General features: G+C 42.3%; 1 pseudogene; it reads left to right on the forward strand.

Moving 5' to 3' along the window:
• Positions 1 to 449: 449 nt before the first annotated feature.
• LOC115103485 (apoptosis-stimulating of p53 protein 2-like) lies at positions 450 to 16,685 on the forward strand (annotated as a pseudogene).
• Positions 16,686 to 19,535: the final 2,850 nt, after the last annotated feature.

Below are 19,535 nucleotides of genomic sequence, written 5' to 3' on the forward strand. Positions count from 1 at the left end.
TGCATAACTGTCAGACACTGGCACGGGAAGAGCAACTGTGTGGAAGAGGCCTGGTTCTTTTGGCTGCTCCACCAGTTATTACACAATGAGCAGTTCTCCAACTCATGCTTGTCCTTTTCATCCCGTATCCTCAAGAGTATGACCCCTATTAATGGCACAGTGCTCGGGTGTTGTGTTGGTTTTCCGGTCATGTTTGTTCCAACTTTGGTCATAAACAGACTGTAATACACAAACAAATTGGAGCCCCCTATTAACAGAGATACCTCCAAATGTGTAATTTTCCCCAAATAGCAATTAGCTTCTTGCCTCTTTATACTTCCCATGATCAGTTGTGAAGCAAATGCACGTCCCTCCCAACAGTTAGATATAAACACACACACTAACAAGGCCGCTGTATTTTGTCTTGCATAGGCGGATCAAGGGTTTCCGATCCCTCCGCTAAAAGGAACATGGTCAAGGTGCCTGTGGACCGATGCATGGAGAATGGGGTGAGTGCAAAAACGGTACTACAGTAAAAGGAAGGAAGATAGAAGCCGATGGTTAAATGGTATGGTGTGACACATTATTTGTCATTATTGACTGACCGACTTGGCTATAAATTATAATCAGTAGTTATTCATGGTTCAAGGGGATTTGTACATCAGTGCAGTCGATGTCAAACAAGCCCATTGAGTCATTTGGCAGAGAAGTACAGCCACTAAATAAAGGTCAAGACATCTAATTCTTCACCTTGTCTCATGCCTAGGCCAGCATGAGGCAGATGGGCCTGTAAGGGCAGGGCTCTAGATAAGACAATGTCCAATAAAAAAAGTTGTTCTTTCCCTTTCTTATTAGCTTGACATAGACATCCAGTTGAATAGGCCTGCTCTAGAGTCTGGTTCCTGTCAAGGTTTCTTCCTAGACAGTTTTACTTCGCACGGTCTCCTCTGCCTTCTCTTTATTAAGCTCAATTAATAAAGACAAGTATTTTTCTTTAAAGACAAGGGAAGGGCTATGTGTTCTCCTACACTGAGTTAGAAGGTTACAAAGGCTACAGTAAAGGATGCTAACCTCCCACCATCACCAGTAACAGGGAAGGTTAGCATTGGACATTTTAGTCATTAAGCTGACCCTCTTATCCAGAGAGGGGGGAATTATCTTTGTGCTTCTAACTTTCTCACTCATCATTATTCATGCTTCATTTATGATTAATTCATAATCATGGCACCATCCATGTGAATATAGAAGTGTTCAGAAACATCTTCTATTCTCACATGTATTTAGTTACTATTGGGCAAGACATGATACAAAAGACATCCAAAACAAGAGTTTGTATAGTCACAAACTTGAAGTAGTCATTGTGTGCCAGGGATATGGGACCAAATACTACTACTTTGACTACTTTTAATACACCATGTGGCTATTATTAAAAACTTTAATCTGAAAATGTTTTCTTGTTTGGTTGGCTAGGAGCAACGTCTGCGCTACCTGAAGCTGCAGGAGCAGCAGCAGCAGGCGTCAGAGCATGAGAGACTACTGCAGCTTCGTGAGAACGCTGAGAACCAGGAGACCAAGCTGCGGCGGGTGCGGGCCCTCAAGGGTCAAGTGGAGCAGAAACGCCTTAGCAACAGCAAACTGGGTCAGTGCCAAAGGGAGAGTGAGGAGTCAAGACACTCGATGAAGAGGGGTTTGGGGAAGGAGCTGAGTAGGGCTTTCTGGGTGACATGTTTTTTTCCCTACTTGACACACTTGACATTCCTTTTAGCTGATTGGCTTAAGCCTACAGTGTACAACCAGCTAACTACTTTTGGTTCAAAAGAAGATTCCAGGTTTAGGTATCCAGAATATTATTTTGTCCAGTTATCTGTGTTCCGAGAATGTACACCTGACGGTTATGGGAACCTGAAGGTGCAATTTGGTGGAATGTTAGCTAAAACATTTCTCAAATGTATTTCCTTTTTTATCTACCATACCAGACATTCACAGAACATGTTTAGGTTTATGATCAAATATTGACGTTAACGGAACATTCGATTTTGGTTTGACCGAAAACATCATTAGCATTCTCTAAATGTTACTTTTCAAATTTGACTAATGTGCATGTCTGTGCTTGCGTGTGGTTGTTGATTTGCGTGTGTGTATGTGCCTGGCTGTATATTGGAGGAGATAGAGCAGATGAACGGGCTGTTTCAGAGTAAGCAGTGCGAGCTCCTGGTGGCCGTCTCGAGAGTGGAGGAGCTGAGCAGGCAGCTGGAGACCCTGAAAAGCGTCAAGATGGAGCCCTCTCATGACGGCCCGAGCTCCGCCGGCGAGCTGGAGCGTCTTTACAAGGAGCTACAGGTAAGAGAAGATCAGATTTGTCTGCTTCCACAGAAGTTTATTTTTGTGGCATTTACAGGTAGACTCTGCAAAATAACATCATAACCACAACACTGATTAGTGATTAGGCCTGGTTCACAGTCGGCATTCCAATTCCCAAAGGTGTTCGATGGGGTTGAGGTCATGGCTCTGGGCAGGCCAGTCAAGTTCTTCCACACCGATCTCGACAAACGATTTCTGTATGGCCCTCGCATTGTGCATGGGGGCATTGTCAATCTGAAACAGGAAATGGCCTTCCCCAAACTGTTGCTACAAAGTTGGTAGCACAGAATTGTCTAGATTGTCATTGTATGCAGTAGCTTTAAGATTTCCCTTCACTGGAACTAAGGGGCCTAGTCGGAAACATGAAAAAGAGCCCCAAGACCATTATTCTTCCTCCAACAGACTTTACAGTTGGCACTATGCATTCAGGCAGGTATTGTTCTCCTGGCATCTGCCAAACCCAGATTCGTTGGTCGGACCGCCAGATGTTGAAGTAATTCATCACTCCAGAGAACGCGTTTCCACTGCTCCAGATACCAGTGGTGGCAAGCTTTACACCACTGCAGCCGACACTTGGCATTGCGTATGGTGATCTTAAGCTTGTGTGCCACTGCTCGGCAATGGAAACCAATTTCATGAAGCTTCCAACGAACAGTTATTGTGCTGACGTTGCTTCCAGAGGCAGTTTGTAACTTGGTAGTGAGTGTTGCAACCAAGGACAGATGATTTTTATGCATGGCTGTGTGCTCAATTTTATGCACCTGTTAGCAACCGGTGTGGCCTAAATAGCCGAATCCACTAATTTGAAGGGGTGTCCACATACTTTTGTGTGTATATATAGTGTATACCCCCATAACAAAACTGCTGGCTCTGAAGTATCCTTTTCACACGGTCCTTTTCAGCACGGTTCCAGCAACTATGGTGGATATGTAACCAGGCAAACTCAGTAGAGATTGGTTTGGCTCGGCTTAGTTGGGCTCAGTAGTGGGAAAATCGCTATACACACATAAAGCTGACTCTAGCTCTTTCTCCCTTCTCCCCCCGATTTTAAGCTGAGGAATAAGCTGAACGAGGACCAGAGTGCCAAGCTGCAACAGCAGCGTGAGAGCCTGAGCAAGCGCAACCTGGAGGTGGCCACCATGGACAAGCGAGTGGCCGAACTCCGCGAACGCCTGTGGAAGAAGAAGGCAGCGCTACAGCAGAAGGCGAACTTGCCCGTGAGTCAAGTTGAGTTTCAAAAGCTTTATTGTTCCCTTAGGGCAGTGTACATCAGACCACATCAGCCCCACATTTCTTGGAACTAACCTTAGGAATGGGACCAGGGAAATGTATCACCACTCCAATTCATAGACGGAGCTATGGATGCAAGACCTCGCTGTCCATGAGATAAATGTGATGTGTGCAGGAGTAATATTTTACTTTTGTAACTTTGATGGGGTGGGGGCCACAGAAAATAGGAACTTATCACGAAGGTCCACAGAGGCTCAAGGGTCTGACTACCCACATCCATACTTTTGGGGGCACGAAGTGACATTTTGTTGTTGGCCCCCCCCACACCATGCAAGTAAAACATTTTAGCAGCCCCCTCTTGACAGCAGCGACAGCAGATAGTTGAGACCCCGACTGAGTTCCTAAAAACATTTATTATTCTATTTTGTATTTTTTTTAAATGGAAATTCATCCGCGGGCCGCCAGTTGCCCATCCCTGGCCTACATAGGGTGACATAACATATAAGGCTCATAATAAGATATTATAAAGGCTCATACATGCTAATAACAACTAACAAAGTGTCATACCTGCTAACTTTAGATAATGTGTTTACCCAAACCATCAAACCATCAATGCCTTCTTCTTCCAAAGAGTCAGGCCCTGCAGCCATGTGGCCCTTCCAGGGTGGCGGCCGTGGGCCCTTACATCCTGTCCTCCACTGCGGCCCCAGGGCCTCCGGTGCCCAGCCGACAGGAGCTGCTGATCAAGCCTGCCTACCCCGACGGCACCACCACCTTACCCATGCCAGACTCCTCCATTAAAGCCCCTCCTAGACCGCTTAAACCCTACTCAGGTAAGAATGTTGTTTCGTTATGGATGATTTTACTTTGTGTGTGTTCAATTGTGATTGTATGTGTGCGCTTGTGGCTGTGTTAGTGTGCATGTGTGTAACTGTGTAGTAGTAGATTGTGTATGTCTGTATTTGCAATTCAAGTGTTCTTTCCATGTGTTAACACTTCTCCCAGCTCTGACAGGTTTTCAGTCATCCAAGATGTCTCAGCTGTCCGACTGGTCCAGCTCCAGAGCAGAGTCCAGCGGCCGTCATCATGGCATGTCCTCTACTCTGCCTCGCATGTCCAGCCTCTCCTCACGGGGCTCAGGTGACCATGTTCCCTCGATTTGGCTCGGAAACAAGGTTGGGGTCAGTTCCACTGCATGAATGAACAAATCCTAATAGAAATTTGTGCAATTTTGAATTAATGAAGGGAATTCTTGCTAAGGCCATATTATTTCATTAATTTAGAAATTGATGTCAGGTCACCCCCTGAGATGTAGTAGTGTTTTATTAAACTGATGCTGGGAATATATTCAAAATAAAGACTGCCTCCAGGTTACAGTGATTGTGATGTGTATATGGTTCTGACCATCTTGATTATGTTTGGTGGACGTCATATGGTTTGGATAATGTTCTAATAATGTTATGTCATTTGGTTTTAATAATGTAAATGTCATATGGTTCAGATAATGTTCTGATGTGATTTCCTCTGTGGTTGCAGGAGACGCCGAGACCCTCAAGGGCCAAAAGGGGCGTCACATTTCTATGTTTGATGCCCCGGCTCCCGTCCACTCACAGAACAATCAGAGCAGCGAGGACCTCTTGAGGGATACCCAGGTACTGCACTGATTTTCAGAAGCATTTTAGGAACGTTCATACAGTATACTTAAAAGATGCTCCCTTGCTATGTTCCTCCCTACCTGACTTCCATCCTTCCTAGAAATGGTCACAGACCCACAGAGAATGTGGTCAGAGATATAGATTATTCTGCTTTCCATTTTTATTTTTAGCTTTTCCATAAATGCCCGATTAGTCAATGAAGCAGCTTCAATGTATTTTTGATGTACAGGGTTGTTTTTTGGTTGGAGCGTTGTACTTGCAACACCATTTGTAGGTTTGATTCCCTCATGGCCCACATACTTAACACTGGATTTGTGTTTGAACAGTTGCATTGGATAAAATCATCTGTTAACTGACATTGTTGCAGTTATATTATTATGCATTTAATTTTCATCATACTATGTATGTTACGGTCTTCTTGACTTGATAGGCGGGTGGCAAGGCTCTCGGCAAGGTGCCACCTCCTATCCCTACCATGCCCCCGACCTTCGGCAAACTGCCCTACAGCACGGGCACCTTCCCAGGCAAGGCAAAACCGTCCACCTCCCTCCATCTGTGTGCACCTCCGCCCATCCACAGCCACACCCTGCCTCTGCCACCCAAGCAGGAGGCTCCTCCGGCGGCTACGGTGCGCCCCTTCACCCCGGATCCTCCAGAGTCCACAGCGGCAGTGCCTGTCCTCCAGAAGCCACAGACGGTGGCTGCCTCCTCCATCTACTCCATGTACACCCAACAGCCCAGGACAGACGGGGGCACTCTGACACGCACGCAGCCCAGAGGTGAGAGAAGGAGCCATGGGCTACTGTCGTGTCTTGGCTACTCCTGTGACTCCTGGATCTTTACCATGTTACTAAACTGAGTAATTTGTTAAAATCATTCTGCATTTTCTGTTATTGTTTTGGAAAATACCTGCCTTAAATTTCCCTACTTAACAACGTTAAACTCTTTTAAAAGATGTTATTGTGTTAGCATGCTAGATTGACCATTCACTCTCTCTCTGATAGTGTATGGAAAACCAGTCATCTCAGGCAGTGGGGGGCAGCAGTCGCTACTCCAGGACTCCACCTATTTGGGGGCCGGCGATTTCGAGGTGGACCAGGGGGGTCCCGGCCTGGCGTCTCTGGCACCTGAGAGCCAGTGGGGCCAGGAGACGGAGTGGGCCCCTCATCCCCTCAGCCCCACCAAGCTCCTCCCCTTCATCTCGCACCCTCACCGGCACCCCAGCGACGCCGACCTGGAAGCCCTGCGCCGTCGGCTGCACCATGCCCCGCGACCCCTCAAGAAGCGCAGCTCCATCACAGAGCCTGAGGGCCCCGCGGGGCCCAACATCCAGAAACTTCTCTACCAGAAGACCACACTGGCCGCCATGAAGACTGTTGTGGCATCTCCATACGAGGGTGAAGGTGGAGGAACATGGAAGGAGGGGGCCAGTGCCAAGTTTTCACCGCTGCAGCTTCCCTCGCTGAGACCGAGGAAGATGCACAGGTGCCCCCCCGTTCACCCATCCGAGAGCCCTCTTCCTCCTCCAGCCACACCATGCCCCCATCGCTGGAGGAAGAGGAGCCAGATCCCTGCCACCCGCCCCCCCATCAGCCAGAAGCCTACTTGGAGGAGTACCCGCCCTACCCGCCCCCTCCATACACCAGCGAAGGGGAGCAGGACCTGGGGAGGACACCCTCAACATGAAGGCTCCGGAGGTCATGGGACAGGTCACTCTGCCTCCGGTATGTAGCCACACCAAATACCCCATACTAGCATACTATATAGTATGAGGTCATGTTTTAGCCAAACATACTAAAAGTTGTGCTGGTATGGATATTGGGGTACATGGATGGTGAGATATTTGGTATTGGGAAACCATTTTGATTAATGTATTGTTTGTGTGACATACAGTCAGAAGTTTACATACACCTTAGCCAAATACATTTAAACTCAGTTTTTCACAATTCCTGACATTTAATCCTAGTAAAAATTCCCTGTCTTAGGTCAGTTAGGATCACCACTTTATTTTAAGAATGTGTAATGTCAGAATAATTAGTAGAGAATTATTTATTTCAGCTTTATTTCTTTCATCACATTCCCAGTGGTCAGAAGTTTACATACACTCAATTAGTATTTGGCAGCATTGCCTTTAAATTGTTTAACTTGGGTCAAATGCTTTGGGTAGCCTTCCACAAGCTTCCCACAATAAGTTGGGTGACTTTTGGCCCATCCCTCCTGACAGAGCTGGTGTAACGGAGTCAGGTTTGTAGGCCTCCTTGCTCGCACATGCTTTTTCAGTTCTGCCCACAAATTGTCTATAGGAGTGAGCTCAGGGCTTTGTGATGACCACTCCAATACATTGACTTTGTTTTCCTTCAGCCATTTTGCCACAACTTTGCTTGGGTTCACTGTCCATTTGGAAGACCCATTTGTGATCAAGCTTTAACTTCCTGACTGATGTCTTGAGATGTTGCTTCAATATATCCACATCATTTTCTTTCCTCATGATGCTATCTATTTTGTGAAGTGCACCAGTCCCTCCTGCAGCAAAGCACTCCCACAACATGATGCTGCCACCCCTGTGCTTCACAATTGGGATGGTGTTCTTCGGCTTGCAAGCCTTTCCCTTTTTCCTCATAACATAACGATGGTCATTATGGCCAAACAGTTCTATTTTTGTTTCATCAGACCAGAGGACATTTCTCCAAAAAGTACGATCTTTGTCCCGATGTGCGGTTGCAAACTGGCTTTTTTATGGTGGTTTTGGAGCAGTGGCATCTTCCTTGCTGAGCGGCCTTTCAAGTTATGTCGATATAGGACTCGTTTTACTGTGGATATTGATACTTTTGTACCTGTTTCCTCCATTATCTTCACAAGATCCTCTGCTGTTGTTCTGGGATTGATTTGCACTTTTCACACCAAAGTACGTTCATCTCTAGGAGACAGAACACGTCTCCTTCCTGAGCGATATGACGGCTGCATGGTCCCATAGTGTTAATACTTGCGTACTATTGTTTGTACAGATGAACGTGGTACCTTCAAGCATTTGGAAATTGCTCCCAAGGATGAACCAGACTTGTGGAGGTCTACAATTTTTTTCTGAGGTCTTGGCTGATTTCTTTAGATTGTCCCATAATGTCAAGCAAAGAGGCACTGAGTTTGAAGGCCTTGAAATACATCCACAGGTACACCTTCAATTGACTCAAATGATGTCAATTAGCCTATCAGAAGCTTGTAAATCGACTACAGCATTTTCTGGAATTGTCCAAGCTGTTTAAAGGCACATTCAACTTAGTGTATGTATACTTCTGACCCACTGGAATTGTAATGCAGTAAATTATAAGTGAAATAATCTGTAGTCTGTAAACAAACAATTGTTGAAAAAATGACTTGTCATACACAAAGTAGATGTCCTAACCGGCTTGCCAAAACTATAGTTTGTTAACAAGAAATTTGTGGAGTGGTTGAGAAACGAGTTTTAAGACTCCAACCTAAGTGTATGTAAACTTCCGACTTCAACTGTATACAACATATACGCCCACCAGAGGATCTGTCTTTTTCAGTCATCTGTGTTTGAAGGGTGTAAAATCCACTTGCCAGTATGGCTGTTGCGGTGACCATATTACCTCCACACCGACAGTCATGAGTCATGACCGCTGTAAAATTCCGTGTAACCGTTGAGTCAAGGTAATCTTCTTTTATGCACTCTGGACATGCGTTGGTTGTACCCAACTCACCTGGTACTCAGCGCTCTATTGTCCCTCTAGTCTAACCACTCGGACATAAATGCAATTGAAAATCACATCAAACATTTATCAGAACAGTGTCATGTTTTTCAAACTCACCGCACTGTGATTGATCAATTTGAAGAAAGAAGTTCAACAACAGCTTGAAACTCACTGGAAAACATGGTCATTGTGGATGTTGTTTCAAAGTCTAACGCAACAAAATGGACAGCGCTTTCTGAGGTGATAATTTTTTCAAAACCCCAATATGCAAATTAGAGCTTATGTGGGCCTGTATATGAAATGCGTGTTCTTTTAAGCCCAGACTTTTCTATATGTAATCCAGTGTGAAAGCAGGGTTTTGATGGTTGCCACTGAAGAGGATACTGCTACTATATTTATTTTCAGCTGCTCATATTAAGCACATGCACTATAAATCTGGAGTAGCCTACCAGTCCGCCATGGCAGGAAAGCGGCCTCCATTCACTATTCGAGAGCAGATGTTTTTTGCCCCTGTTCCTGGCCATTTGATAAGGGGGAATTCATTCTAAATTGATACTAATTTTACATAAAGTAAAATGTATTTGGATTTGTTTAACACTTTTTTTGGTTACTACAAATATGTGTTATTTGATAGTTTTGATGATTTCACTATTATTCTACAATGTAGAAAATAGTACAAATAAAGAAAAACCCTGGAATGAGTAGGTGTGTCCAAACATTTGACTGGTACTGTATTAGTCAAGACTAAATTGATGGGTGAAAATATGATCGCTTGATGAGAGGACAGCATGTGCAGTCTGAGGCAAGGAACAGAGCTTTTATTTGCGACTTTAATCATCAATGGCCTATGGTCGCATCATATGTTTTGATTTCTGAGACATTCTAAGGTTTGTATCATTACAACTAAAGTTATCAAATAACTCTAAATCTAGTGAATAGGACCTGTTTCAAATGGTCACTTTTACACTCAACAAAGCCACTTCATATGTGCACTCGCTCTGGAATAGGAAAAATATCCTTTGTTTTATTCAGCAACAGTGCATTTGGAACTATTCTGACCCCTTTTCCACATTTTGTTACTTTACAGCCTTATTCTAAGATGGATGACAGCGATTACAGCCTCGAGTCTTCTTGGGTATAAAAGCATGGCACACCTGTATTTGGGGATTTTCTCCTATTCATCTTTGCAGATCCTCTCAAGCTCTGTTAGGTTGGATGGTGAGCGTTGCTGCACAGCTATTTTTCAGATCTCTCCAGACATGTTCGATTGGGTTCAAGTCCGGGCTCTGACTGGCTGGGCCACTCAAAGACATTCAGAGACTTGTCCAGAAGCCACTCCGGCGTTGTCTTGGCTGTGTGCTTAGTGTCGTTGACCTGTTGAAAGGTGAATCTTAGCCCCGGTCTGAGGTCCTGAGTTCACTGGAGCAGGTTTTCAACAAGGATCTCTCTGTATTTTGCTCCATTCATCTTTCCCTCGATCCTGGCTAGTCTCCTATTCCCTGGTCTGAATACTTATGTAAATGTGATATTTCATTTTTAAATAAATTGGCAAGAATTTCTAAAAACACTTTTCGCTTTGTCATTATTGCGTGTAGATTGCCGAGGGGAAAATATAATAATATTTAATCAATTTTAGAATAAGGCTGTAACATAAAAAAATGTGGAAATAGTCAAGGAGTCTGAATACTTTCCGAAGGCGCACTAAGTTAAATTCTATTCTTATTACTATAAAACCATGTAATACTGTATAAAATAATAGCACAGGAATTATAAACATATCTTGTTTGCTAAATAAACTAGCCTACAGCCTATGGCGCATAGCCAAATAATGTACCTAGGTCAAATCATTCTGTTCTTCTGAAATACATTTTCTTCATAATCATAATGTTTTAGACCTGCCTAAAATAAATAATGGATTTATTGTGATAGTGTATATTAAATAGATTTCTCAGACTTAAAAAAAAAATGTAGATGTTCCAAAGGCGCACATCAGCGGGTTGTATGCTTGGAGGCCTGGAGATGTTAAACATGTTTGTTAATTAACTGTCAGTTACCGTGAAACCGGTAGTCTTTTGAATGACAATAACTGGCTCACAACATTTCATGACCGCCACAGCCCTACTCGTCACTTAAATCTAGTTGGATTGATGGTTTTCATTTTACTCCTGCGACTCTTTCATACTCTTGCTTGTGCCTGTAATTTTTTCCCATTAACATTACGACTGCGGAAATGTTTGTATTGACCTGTCAAACACACCCCGGTAATGGCTGAAATGGGCTAAAAGGAATACATTGGCTTTCTGTTGACTACAAGAACGCTAAAGCTTAGTCTGAGATTTAACAGTCTCGTCACTTACATCACAAGAAAGCGAATAAATATAACTTTATTTTGATGGGTGTTAATTTTTTGTGGAATTGAAAAGTAATCATTTAATCCAGTTGACGAAAAAAAAGAACAAAATGTTAACGAATTAGATTTCCCTGAAATAAAGCAACTTCCCGAAAATGAACACTCGGATTATAGTGATATTATGTCCGATTTCGCAAACAATGTAAAGTATGTTTATATAGGTGTATTCTAAAGCGAAGCGTGTTTATTTTTTTATCCGAGGGTATCCTGCTATTGACACACTTGTTGAATTATGCAAGAGAATGTGACAACAGTAATTAATGAAGCAGTCCTGTTCCACCCCTTTATGTTAATGTGTCATATATGCAAGTACATCCAGTGTATTTCTGCATATTTTTATTTTTATTTTTTTAACCTTTATTTAACTAGGCAAATCAGTTAAGAACAAATTCTTATTTTCAATGACGATCTAGGAACAGTGGGTTAACTGCCTGTTCAGGGGCAGAACGACAGATTTGTACCGTGTCAGCTCGGGGATTTGTACTTGCAACCTTCACACACCAAAAAAAATACCTGACACAATATTAAAATGTTTATATTGGACAAATTGAATACCTGCATTTCCACCAAAGTCCCTGAACTGTCATTATTTGTCTGAGCCAGTAAAATGTTTTATGTGCTATAATGTAGTCAATATCTGATGGATAATACAATTTCTAAAAGTTTGGAGGATCTTTATACATTGTCCAACTGTTGCATTTATTATAATTCATTTGATGACCATAGCTAGCAGATGTCACTGCATTGATATTGTAATTGTGAAGCATCTACACCCCTCACTCCACTCCTGCAGGGTAGTACTCAACAACAAGAAATGCTGGTCAATGGCCGTCAAAATGCTTAGCTTAGAAGTTGCCCTTAGGCAGTTATAGGACCTGCTAAAACCTACCCAAATCCTAACCTCAACCATGTTGCCCTTAGGGGACAGATCTAAGATCAGCTAATCCCTCCCCAAATCCAAACATCAACCGTAAGGGGTAAAACCGATAACTGACCTTTTCTAGGAAATGTCTTGAAGCCTATTAACTTTCCGCCTTATAGGTGGATGACCCCAGCCTGCCCAATGACGAGGGCATCACAGCCCTGCACAACGCCGTCTGCGCCGGCCACACCGAGATCGTCAAGTTCCTGGTGCAGTTTGGCGTGAACGCCAACGCTGCCGACAGCGATGGCTGGTGAGCCATTGTCACTTTACAGAGGCCTTGTCATGTTAGTTGCCGTTGTCCCTTTACAGTAACTTTATAGTGGTTGTTGTCACTTAACAGTAGCTTTATAAAAGATGTTGTCACCCCCAGCAACCAGTAGCATGTCACATCCAATGTTTTCATGTGGATGATGTTATCCAGCCGCCCACTATTATTAGCGTTATTTTTTTATATTTTTTTTTATCTCTCCCCTCCTTCACTCTCCCTCACCCCTCTTGCTCTTATCTCCTCCAACTCTCCCACCTTGTTCCCTCTCTTATCTCCTTTTCCCTCTGCCCTCCTCTCTACCTTCTTCCCTTTCTTTCTTCCATTCCTACCTCACTCTATCTCTCCGTGTCTGTCTCTCTCCCAGGACTCCACTGCACTGTGCGGCCTCCTGTAACAATGTGCAGGTGTGTAAATTCCTGGTGGAGTCCGGGGCTGCTGTGTTCGCCACCACCTACAGTGACATACAGACAGCGGCAAACAAGTGCGAGGAGATGGAGGAGGGCTACGCACAGTGCTCCCAGTTCCTCTACGGTGAGACCGCTAGTGTACTCTGACTGGAGACCAAGCACAAACATTATTTGCTCAAAACAATCAGTGTGCCTACTCTTTTTTTCGTTTTGCACTCGACCCCTCCGCTGGTTTACAAAATGTAGCTATTCTCATCTACTCTAACATTCTGCCCTCCATAACACGTTTTAGCGGAAATGGAATCTTAACGGCTTGTTCCTGACGAGTTGGGTGTGACTTTGTGTTGATGCAGGTGTACAGGAGAAGATGGGCATCATGAACCGTGGGGTGGTGTACGCCCTATGGGACTACGAGGCTGAGGACGATGACGAGTTGGCCTTCCAGGAAGGCGACTGCATGACGGTGCTGCGGCGCGAGGACAAGGACGAGATTGTGAGAGAGTGGTGGTGGGCCCGCTGCCGAGACCGAGAGGGCTACATTCCAAGAAACCTGCTAGGGGTGAGGAGGAGAGAGAGTAGGGACACTAGCCTGGCCACACATACGCTCTACCCCTAGTTCCTAAGCCCTAGGCACTCCTGTAGATTTGAAATGATTGGATAGGTGTAAGAAATGTGGCAAAAATCATAGGCAGAGTGAAGAGCAGTCAATTTGGAATCCAGCAATAGTGTCTGTCTGTGGGCTGCAGCTCCATATTGTATTCAGAGCAGTGGTTTAGTATAGGAAAAGTGGACATACACATATCCAGTGGTTTTGACCAAGGGCCATTTCCACAAAGCTTCTATAAGAGGAGGAATCCTGATCTAGGATCTGTCCATATACCGTAAAAATTCCATTAAAAGGTGAGCTTCCAACAAACTCTGGTCACTTCTAATGGCCGGGCATCGAAACAGGTTAATTACCAGTAGGTTATGCATGCACGCATTTTCTCGCACTGCTCCAGTGGAATTTCACAGCATCTCTACCAAAGAGTTAAGAATTGTTTTTCAATCCTCTCTCTACCTCCCGCTGGATGATTGATCCCTATCTGCCAAAATGCAATAATTCTGTCTGTGTAGCCAGCAAAAAAACCTGCGAACCGTGTTCTTATTTATTTAACCTAAGGCAAGTCAGTTAAGAACAAATTCTTATTTACCATGACGGCCTACATAGAGGTTGGATATTCAACAAACATTCGGAGAGCTATATCTCTAACTTCCAACCTCAAACTAACTTTACCCTAATCCACTTTGCCGCCTTTGTAGCCTAACATTTGTAGTGCGTTCTAAATATAAGTGTTTTAATTAGCAAACGGAACCGTTATTAACCTCTTCAACCTATGGGGGCGCTATTTCATTATTGGATTAAAAAACGTGCCCGTTTTAAGGGCAATATTTTGCCACAAAAAGATGCTTGACTATGCATATAATTGACAGCTTTGGAAAGAAAACACTCTGACGTTTCCAAAACTGCAAAGATATTATCTGTGAGTGCCCCAGAACTGATGCTACAGGCGAAACCAAGATGAAACTTCAAACAGGAAATGAGCAGGATTTTTGAGGCTCTGTTTTTCATTGTCTCCTTATATGGCTGTGAAAGCGCCAGGAATGAGCCTGCCCTTTCTATCGTTTCTCCAAGTTGTCTGCAGCATTGTGATGTATTTGTAGGCATATCATTGGACGATTGGCCATAAGAGACTACATTTACCAGGTGTCCGCCCGGTGTCCTTTGTTGAAATTGCTGCGTAATCTCCAAAGCTGCTCGCATTCATCCATGTGATTGAGACAGAGAGGAGACTTCCAGGAACGACATATCATGAAGAGATATGTGAAAAACACCTTGAGGATTGATTCTAAACAACGTTTACCATGTTTCAGTCGATATTATGGAGTTAATGTGGAAAAAAGTTTGGTGTTTTGATAAATGAATTTTCGGGTTTTTTGGTAGCCAAACATGACGCAGAAAACGGACCGATTTCAGAAAAACTGAACATTTGCTATCTAACTGAGAGTCTCCTCATTGAAAACATCCGAAGTTCTTCAAAGGTAAATGATTTTATTTGAATGGTTTTCTGGTTTTTGTGAAAATGTTGCCTGCTGAATGCTCACGCTAAATGCTAACGCTAGCTATCAATAGCTATCAATACTGTTACACAAATGCTTGTTTTGCTATGGTTGAGAAGCATATTTTTGAAAATCTGAGATGACAGTGTTGTTAACAAAAGGCTAAGCTTGAGAGCTAGCATATTGATTTCATTTCATTTGCGATTTTCATGAATAGTTAACGTTGTGTTATGCTAATGAGCTTGCGGATAGATTTACACAATCCTGGATACAGGTTTTTTTCTTAGCTAAACGTGACGCACAAAATGGAGCGTTTTCTCCTAAACAAATAATCTTTCAGGAAAAATTGAACATTTGCTATCTAACTGAGAGTCTCCTCATTGAAAACATCAGAAGTTCTTCAAAGGTAAATGATTTTATTTGAATGGTTTTCTGGTTTTTGTGAAAATGTTGCCTGCTGAATGCTCACGCTAAATGCTAACGCTAGCTATCAATAGCTATCAATACTGTTACACAAATGCTTGTTTTGCTATGGTTGAGAAGCATATTTTTGAAAATCTGAGATGACAGTGTTGTTAACAAAAGGCTAAGCTTGAGAGCTAGCATATTTATTTCATTTCATTTGCGATTTTCATGAATAGTTAACGTTGCGTTATGGTAATGGGCTTGAGGCTGTAGTCACGATCCCGGATCCGGGATGGCTCGACGCAAGAAGTTAATGACCGTAGCTGTTTTTATCAACTTGTAGAGCTAGAAACCCGATTTTATAACAGGGTGAGCTCTGCGTATAAAGTAAATAATCGACCGGTTGCTTAAAGTGATACATTTTGGCAAATGAAATGTGAAAAGTTCTACTCTGAGATGTTGTGAATACTGGCCCCGGTGCTGGAGGTTCGAAGAACATGTTCAGTGAAAAGCAAGGGCGCAACGCTCACTGGGGACGGGGGGTACAAAACGAGGCAACGGTGTACTTTATGACCATGCGGACGCCTCCGAATGGTCGGGTAGGCTGCTTGGAGTGTTTATCCAACTGAAGAAAAATGTATAAGAATAATTATGTCACCCCCACTTCTAAAACCAAAACTGTGCCCCTGGTGAAAAGTGCAACTTGCAATCTATTTGGGAAGAAATTGCCCTTGGGGGTCTACTTCTCTGATTAGAAGACTGGGGAAAACCTAACTGTTGTGTATTGATATTCTAGTTTGTCCCTTTAGGGCACCTGTAACACCCCCCTGCTTACCTACGTTGGAAAGCTGGGAATGTTTTGTCCTGTGAAACGCATTAAACAATGCCCATGTTAGTTTCTACCCCTGTCTAATGTTCTGTCCTTATATTAGTTGTATTAGTAATACATTATGCTATGCAACGCTAACATTTCTTAGTCATGCGTGCCTTGTAAAAACCTACCAGCTCTATGCGTCACCTCCTTGACAAAAACTTGTCTGCCATTTCACATATGGAAATCATCCTACATCTGGCAATGATTTCTTTAACTAGTGGGGGAAATCCTGTCACTTAAGAAGATTATGTAATAATGCTCTAAATGAGAATCTCAGCATAGTTATATGATCTTTAAAATGGTATTTTCTTATTTTTAGCTGTATCTGAGGATCAAGCCACGGCAGAGGAGCTTGGCTTAAATTATATCGGCTCACGTTCCACCCTACTCGCTGAAAACTACTCCAACTCGAAGAAGTTACTTTTTGAAAGGCGAATGAAGAACCTACTTCTGGTCTTTTGGATGTCAAAGTCAAGCATTCCACTTCAAGCTTTTGGACCTGTCTGTGAAAGACCATATCATGCTAAAGGGTTTTCAACCTATGTATGGATAATATTCACATGGTCATGCTGTTTCATTTTCACTGCAGGAATGTATTATGGGACAACATTTGTAATGGAGACTTCTGAACAGTGTTTTTTTTTGTAGACGTGTGATTTTCTGGGCAGATTCAATTTGTAAGGGTTTGTAACTGTGGCCGTTGGAAATGTAAAGCTTTTTCTACGTCATGGCAAGCTTATATCCACACAAGATACCATATATAAAAACTTTGGTTGTGTATTTGACTATTTTCCTTTATCTTCCGTTATCAAACAATCTTGCTGTGGGTATACAGTGCCTACAGAAAGTATTCATACCACTTGACTTATTCCACATTTTGTGTTACAGCCTGAATTCAAAATGGATTAAATTTGTTTGTTTTTTCTCACCAATCTACACACAATAGCCCATAATGACAAACTGAAAACATAGTTTAGAAATGTTTGCAAATGGATTGAAAATGAAATCCAGAAATATCTAATTAACAAGTATTCACACCCCTGAGTTATTCATTACATGTTAGAATCACCTTTGGCAGCGATTACAGCTGAGTCTTTCTGGATTAATCTCTCTCTAAGAGCTTTACACACCTAGGTTGCACAATATTTGCACATTATAATTTAAAAAAATTATTCAAGCACTGTCAAGTTGGTTGATCATTGTTAGACAGCCATTATCAATTCTTGCCATAGATTTGGAATCCGATTTAAGTCAAAACTGTTACTAGGCCACTCGGGGACATTCAATATCATCTTGGTAAGCAACTCCAGTGTATATTTGGCTTTGTATTTTAGGTTATTAGGTTATTGTCATGTTGAAAGGTGAATTTGTCTCCCAGCATCTGTTGGAAAGTAGACTCAACCAGGGTTTCCTCTAGGATTTTACCTGTACTTAGCTCTATTCTGTTTTATTTTATCCCAAAAAAACTCCCTAGTCTTTGCCGGTGACAAGCATGCCCATAACATGATGCAGCCACCACCATGATTGAAAATATGAAGAGTGGTACTCAGTGATATGTTGTGTTGGATTTCCCTCAAACCTAACAATATTCAGGACATAAAGTTAATTTGTTTTCCACAATTTTTTGCAGTTTTAGTTTAGTGCCTTATTGCAAACAGGATGCATGTTTTGGATTTTTTTTTTCTGTACTGGCTTTCTTTTTTTAACTCTGTCATTTAGGTTAGTATTGTGAAGTAACTATAATGTTGTTGAACCATCCTCAGTTTCTCCTATCACAGCCATTAAACTCTGTAACTGTTTTAAAGTCACCGTTGACCTCATGGTGAAATCCCTGAGCAGTTTCCTTCCTCTCCGTCAACTGAGTTAAGAAGGACGCCTGAACCTTTTGAAGTGACTGGGTGTATTGAGACACCATCCAAAGTGCAATAACTTAACCATGCGCAAAGGGACATTCAATGTCTGTTTTTAATTGTTTTACCAAGTATCATGGGAATTCTTTGTGAGGCATTGGAAATCCTCCCTGGTCTTTGTGGTTGAATCTGTGTTTAAATTCACTGCTCGACTGAGGTACCTTGCAGATGATTATATTTGTGGGGTACAGAGATGAGAGTCATTCAAAAATCATGTTATGCACCATTGCACATAGTGAGTCCATGCATCTAATGTGACTTGTTAAGCAAAAAAAAGGGTTTGAATACCAACTGACTCCAGACATTTCAGCTTTTCATTTTTAATTAATATTTTTTTTTATATATATATATATATTTAAATACACTGACGTTATGGGGCATTGTGTGTAGACCCGTGACACAATCTGTTTTAATCCATTTTAAATTCAAGCTGTAACACAACAATGTGGAAAAGGGTCAAGGGGTGTGAACACTTTCTAAAGACAGTGTAGTTCCACCTAGATTTGAAGCTCTGTAATGTTGTGTTACTTTCAGTTTTCCTATCAATGTTTATTTTCCAATGTTTTTGTAGAACATTTTGTGTGTGTGTGTTTAAGTACTGTATGTAGTCTGGCATGCTGTGCTAATAATGTTGAAATGCACAAGCTTCAACGGCATTGCTCAACATCACCTCCTCATTCCAAACCTTCATATCTTAAAGAGATGCTCAACGTTGTTCGTGGAAAGGTATCGTCCTGTAGGTTTTTGCGCCAACCATAATCTAGCCCATCCTATTTATAACAATTAGGTGGTTGATAAGCTGAATCGGGTCAGTTTACAACTGCGGTTGGAGCGAAAACCTACAAGAGGGTAGCTCTCCAGGAACAGGGTTGGGCAGTCCTGCACATGGACCAGACAGAATATGACCAGCATTTTTTGGTTACACATAACTTTCACGATTAAGCCATTATAAATGTGTTTTAAATCCTTTAAATGATTTTAAATACCTAATTTCAATGTAAATGATGAAATAGTCATATGAATAGTATGTAGACCCTTAACTATTTATACATGTTTAGCCTATTCATGAAAGTCGTTATAAAAGTATAAACACATTTTATTAATGGCATTGAGTAATTTAAACCAGTGACATTTCAAAAACTTTGCTCTCAGCTATAAACTGCAAAATTCACATTAAATGTGTTCTGTGAACAATCGGTGTTGACCATCAAGCCAAATAAGTTCAGCTTTTAAAAAGTCAATAAAAATATGCAAAAAGATTGTCTTTTGATGTTTCTATGGAAGTCATGATAAAAACATGT

This window comes from Oncorhynchus nerka, linkage group LG21 (genome assembly GCF_034236695.1).
Source record: "Oncorhynchus nerka isolate Pitt River linkage group LG21, Oner_Uvic_2.0, whole genome shotgun sequence".
NCBI classification, from domain to species: Eukaryota; Metazoa; Chordata; class Actinopteri; order Salmoniformes; family Salmonidae; genus Oncorhynchus; species Oncorhynchus nerka.